At 50.3% G+C, this 5,964-nt stretch overlaps 1 protein-coding gene across 2 annotated transcripts in view; it reads left to right on the top strand.

Moving 5' to 3' along the window:
- Window positions 1–5,964, top strand: part of LOC306647995 (uncharacterized protein) — a gene marked incomplete at its 5' end in the record, with an annotated part of 142,266 nt that overhangs the window by 125 nt on the left and 136,177 nt on the right. The gene's annotated exons all lie outside the window — the stretch shown is intronic.

The raw sequence follows: 5,964 nt of genomic DNA, 5'->3' as shown, positions 1-5,964 counted from the left end.
GTGAGTGACGGCAGAGGCGGCGGGGGTGGGGTGGGGTAGGGAGCGCCGGGCACGACTCAGGGCTCGGGAGGTTTCTGGGCGGGGGCGGGGTTCTTGTCCCTCGATAGCCGGTCCCGGCCTACCCGCACGCTCTTAGCCGGCGGTTGCCCCTTCTTTACCCAGTCCAAAGGGAGATCCCGGGGCTGCTGGAGGCAGAGGTCGAGTCCACCGCCGCGATCCGGAGCCCATCCCCCGCTCTTGCAGCCCCTGCATTCCTGTCTCCCCTAGACTTCACCCGGAGCCTGCCACCTCCTCAGTCATCTGAGGGAGTGCGGTCTGGTCCCCGAAAGGAAACATAGGACTGACACATGGTTGAGACCGGGAACATAGTCTTAGGGCTGAGTCCAATAGCTGGGCTTGGGGTTCTTCTCTTTCCCTTCCCCTTGGGAGTCCCCAGCCAGTGGATTTGAGTATCTCTGTCCATGTCCTGGAGCTCTGACCCAAGGTTGGGGTGCGGCAACCTAGTGGATTCTGTATCTGCTTTTGCTCCTCATCAGCCTCCCGGAGGCACCGCCAGAGGGTTCCCAGAGAGCCAAGGAGAAGGAAACCCAGAGGGAAAATGCTTGCCAGCAACCACTCTGGTCCTGGCTGCCAGCGGCACAGCCTCCAAGAGGAAGAAGCTGGAAGCCCTTTCTAAGCCTTGTCCTTGCCAGCGGGGTACCCCTGGGCACCGCCCTGCCTCCTTCCTGGGCCTGGATTTCAGGTTCCTCATCTATGGCCAAGGAGTCATTATCCCCTGGGTCACTGTCGCTCATCTATTAAGCCCTTGGTTGCCAAGGTCTCCTCCTAGGGTCCTCAAAGATGCAGTTGCTAGCTCCTTCTGTCGTTATGCCACTTAGTAGCTTTCCCTTGGAAATTCCACCTGGCTGTAGAAACCACTGTGGACCCATGAATGTAAGACCCTGCAGGGCCCATTGCTGTCCTCAGCTTCTAAAGGGAGGGGGCAGACTTGCACTGTGCCACACAGATTCAAGACCATAGTGGGATTCTAGGAAAGCAGATTTCATGTGGGGACTAATTACGAACAGGATTCCCATGGCAAGAGCTAGCCCACTGTGCAGAGGCTTGCCTGGAGAAGCAGCAGTCTCCTCTCCAGATCCAATCAGGACCCCCTCCAAGTAGGGACTGATGGCCAGTGATCAGGGATGTGCAAGGAAGAGTTTCTTAGCTAGAGGGAGTTACATCTTGGTTACCTTTAGGGTTTGTGGAACTTCTATGTTGGTACTACCTTATGGGGTAAGTATTTTCTTGCCCATGGCATAAGTTGGTTGTTATTAATAAAGGTAATAATATATGTTATCACATGATTTTCACATAGCAGACACTGGCTACACACTTTCCACACTTCAGTTCTCAACACAACTGATGTCTTTCTCAAACAGAAATCAGATTACTTTTCCATGCTCAAAACCCTTCAGTGACTCCCATTTCACTTGGCATAAATACCAGTGACCTGATAAGGTGAAAAGATCCATCTTTCCAATCCCTGCTTTTTTCTCTGACTTTACCTCTTTGTCTTTTCTGTCCTTTCTCTGGTTCACACTTCTCTTTGTCACAAGGTCCTCCTTTCTGTAATGCAATATACTGGATATGCTCCCACCCCAGGGCCTTTGCATCAGCTGTACCATCTGGCTTGGATGCCCCTCCCCCAACCACCTGCTTGGCTAACTCTATTATATTCTGGTTTTTGTCAGGAAGTCACCTTCTCAATGAGGCCCCACCTGGGCTACCTATTTAATATTGCAATCTACAGCCCAGCACTCCCAACCTCTCACCCATATTTCCTTTTTCACCTTCCCAAAGTCTGGTAAAATTATTCATTGTGTTTCTTGTTCAAGGTTTATAAAGCTTTTAGCTTCTTTCACTGATGAATCTCCAGCCCCTACAACAGGGCCTGGCTTAGTCTGTATTTGTGGAGTGCATGAATGGGGCCATTTCATCCCAATAACAACCCTATAGGGTAGACATTGTGATTTCACCTCATTTTATGGGTGATGTGATGAAATCTTCGAGAGCTTATGAAAATTCCCTGAGTTCACACAGCTAGTAAGAACCAAGTGAGACTTTCACCCAGCTCTGTTTTGCTCTGAGGTCCTTGTTCTTAACAAAAACACTTGACTCTTCCCTACCATAGGCAGGGCTCTAGTCCCCACACCCGGAGTTGGTGAAGAGAGAGGGGCTCCCTGCCTTGGACTGATGGCAGTCAGAGGCAGCCTGAGCTAGCCTTGCAGACTCTTCCCTGACCATTCAACTCTGTGTTGAAAGGTGCTGTTTGCTCCGTTGTCCCCTCCTGTAGACTGTGCAGGCAGCTGTTGGACCTTCTCCTCGTGTCCTTAACTCCTAGCTGGATTTGATCCATCGTTAGACCCAGTAAATGTTTAGGAGCACTGTTAGGGGTGTTGGGGAAGGGACACTTCATCCTTTTTTGTTGGGATTTCCTGTGGGCAGGGCAGGGATTTTGACTGTCCTTTGGCCAGTTGGAGGATCTGTAAGCTGAAACCAGGACTTGGTTCCCACTGGACCTTGCCAATGCCTGGCAACCCACTCCCTGAGAGGAACTGACTCTCTTGTCACATGTCCTGATGGTCTCTCAGCTGGAGGTTCTAGAAGAAGGAGTCTGTGGTGGAGTGTTGCTTCTCCCAAAGGAATGCTTCTCTCTGGGGACAGAGCTATTCAGCCCTACCAACTGCAAGTGTCCTTCGGACTCACGCAGAGACACCCTGTTTAGAGTGAATCTTGCTTTCCTGAGGTGAAGCAGGTTTCCTGCTGATTGACTTGTGAGAGCAGTTCACAACTGTCTTGTTTCCAGCCTGATTGTTCATAGTGGGTGGTGACAAGCATTTACCCTCTTTCTCTCCCTCCAAGCACAGCTCTGAAATACCTGTGGGGCACTGTGTAAAGCGTCCTGGAAGTGAATATTCCCATAATGTGACCAGTAGGGTCTTAGTTTATCTGACCCACCTATGGGCTTGCTGCTGGCATGCCCTGGCTTCCATGTGCCCAGCTCAGTGCTCGTTGCTTTCCTGCCATCACCTACTGCTCTTGTTGGGCTGGGAGTTGGGATGTGTGGTGCTTGTCAATATCATTTTGTGGACGGTTTCGCTGGGCTCTCAGAGGTACCTCAAATAGCGCTATTTAGAAAGCCTGCCCAGTGGCTTGTGAAAGCGCCCTTAAATTACAGCCCTAAGTGAAGATGTCGTTCCTGGAACTCACTTTCAAAATTTATTTATTTTAATGCTCAGGTCCTGTTGGAGTTGGGGTTTCGATATTCTTGTCTCGGCTGACCTTTCCCGTCCTCCCTGTACCACGTACAGCAACATTGATTTTGGGTAATGTATTTTGATTTTAAGATGCAGCCCATCCATAAACTTTTCTATCAATAATCCCAGCACACTCTGTGTACCCGACAGCTTAAAGCAAAATATCAGATTTATAGGACTTTCATTTTTGGCCAATTTAGTCATTCACTTGCCATCAGTGTATGGGGATAAAGGCCTGAAGTCTGGCCCAAGAAGACTGCCCTCCAAGGGCATGTGTCAGGTCAGTGAAGGATTGGGTGGGAGGTGGGCCTTCTCTGTGCCCTGTAAAAACTGCTTAGGAGTTATAGGGAAGAGATGATGGGCTGCTCCTGAGCCGGGGAGGGCAAGTGACAGGGCTCATCTTCTCAGTTCCTTTTGCCCCCTTTTGTCCCACCTGCCACCAGCTTAAATGCCACGCTGGTGCCTTGTATTGCAGAGACAGGAGAGGGCTCCTCTGTTCTCATCAGGGTTTAGGGTATGGCCCTGTTTGTGTGCCCTCAGCAAAGCCAGCCTGGCTTTCAGTCAGCCTGGGCTCAGCTGGCTCAGGGAGGAGACCCACAGCTGCCAGGCCCCAGGATCTGGCCTGTCGTTTCATTGCCTTGTCAGTGTCCCCTCCCGGAGTCCCTAGAGCCTGGGGCTGTGTTTGCTTGTCAGAGTCAGGATTGATTGGGCTTGGAAATTGTCTCGAGAAGGGAAATGAAGAGGGAGAAGCTCCAGGCAAAGCCTGTTTCACTTCAGACATTCATTCAGCCAACATGTCCTGAGCACCTGATTCCTCATTGACTGGCCCATTGGGACTGGGCTATGGTGTGCCCAGTGCTGGGGCTTTTGTAGTGAGACAGACAAGTTTTCTGCCTGAAGAGAACCTGCATTAACAGAGAAGGGGAAGAGAAAGACCCTCAAAGAGGAAACCAAAACAGCCTGATCCTTTCATCTAGTGATGGGTAACACCCAGCCCATCCTCACCCCACCACTTAGTGATCAGGGGAGGATCTAGGTGTGGTGCGGGGGGTCATCCAGGCAAAGACCTGGGAGAAGGAGAGGGCTTAGCAGCACTTCGCAAGTACTGAGGGTTGGGTAGAGGGTAAAGGTGGTAGAGCATAGTGAGTGACAAGAGCATGGTGAGGTGAGGCAAGGATGGTGCATCAGACTGGTTGGTTAACGTGAGAATTTCTGGGCCAAGAAGAGAGAGACTCAGAACCGAATAAGACATGGCCCTGGTCATGGTGTATGGAGCCTAATGGGTAAGCAAATCCAACATGTAATGATCTGGCCCTTAACAGGAGACCTTCAGGAAGGGAAGAGATAGATCCTATCCATGAAGGCTTTTTTTTTTTTTTTTTTTTTTTTTAATATTGTTTTAGTTGTTGATAGACCTTTATTTATATATGGTGCTGAGAATCGAACCCAGTGCCTCACGCATGCTAGGCCAAGCACTCTACCACTGAGCCACAACCCTAGCTCAAGGCCAGCTGACTTTAAGCAGAATTTTGAACACAGAGCAGAAGATGATTGAGTTAGATGGGGCGAGGTTAGGGTATGTCAGCATCTCACATGAGCAGCTGCCTGTGCCAGTGTGTAGAAGTAGGAGATCTGGGGATATGGTAGGGACAGAGAGAAGAGTCTAGAGTAACAGGATCATCAGTGGAGCTGAGGGACAGGATAGGCAAAGACTTTGAACTCAGTGATCAGGAGGTCTGACCTTGATGATTTGCAGGGTGGGGTGGAGTTGGGAGCAAGGAAACTGGCTGTCCCATACAAGGTGCATGACTGTGGGCTGGGAGCTAGAGCAGAGGCAAGGTGGTTGCCACAGACATCTCCTTATTTGAGAAGTGTCCTTACCTGTCACCTTTCTCTGCTCCATGTTCCCCTTGACCTTGAGAGCTGGCCCTCACAAACAGCAGCATACCCAATATAATTCAAGTGTGAAGGTTTGAGGGCCAGTCCCATGATGCCCAGGTCTGGGGTGCCCTATCCTTCCTGGTTCCTCGAAATTCTGGATTTAGTTGGGAAAACTTCAGCATTGTCTCATTGTCTCTGATGACCCTCATCAAGATCTTGCCTCCATGGCCTGGGCTCTCTGAGGCTTTTGGGACAATTAAGTGAAAAGTAAAGTGAAACAAAGCAGAGCTGGGTCACCATTCCACAGGTCTAGAGTCAGATGGACCTGGGTTCAGATCCTGGTCTTGCCTCGGCCTTTTGGAGCCTCAGTTTTTGCATTGGTGAGAAGGGTGCTAAGTGCAGAGGGTGGATGGGAGGATTGATTTTGAGAGCAGCTTGCTCAGCACGTAGGGTGCAGTACGAGCAGCACCACACATGGTAAAGCACACATTTTTGCTGCCTTTGGTGTTTTGAGGATGGAGGATGGGCATTTCAGGGTCCTTCCTGCCTGCCTTTGCACCTGGGTGCTGGGGAGGAGAGGTACTATTCAGAGGAGAGGGGGAGTTGGAACTTGGAGGTGACCAGTGGAGCTGCGCATCCCTTAATGGATTTTATTACAGCTTCTGTGTGTGTGTGTGTGTGTGTGTGTGTGTGTGTGCGTGCGTGCCTGTGTGTGTGTGTTATTTAATCATTTGCCAAAATAAATCTTACAGACCCATGGAGAGTTTATTTTTTTTTATTTTTA

Source organism: Sciurus vulgaris (genome assembly GCF_902686455.1).
Source record: "Sciurus vulgaris genome assembly, chromosome: 17".
In the NCBI taxonomy this organism is placed as follows: domain Eukaryota; kingdom Metazoa; phylum Chordata; class Mammalia; order Rodentia; family Sciuridae; genus Sciurus; species Sciurus vulgaris.
Note: the sequence above shows the minus strand (reverse complement) of the source record. Positions and strands in the feature narration are given on the sequence as shown.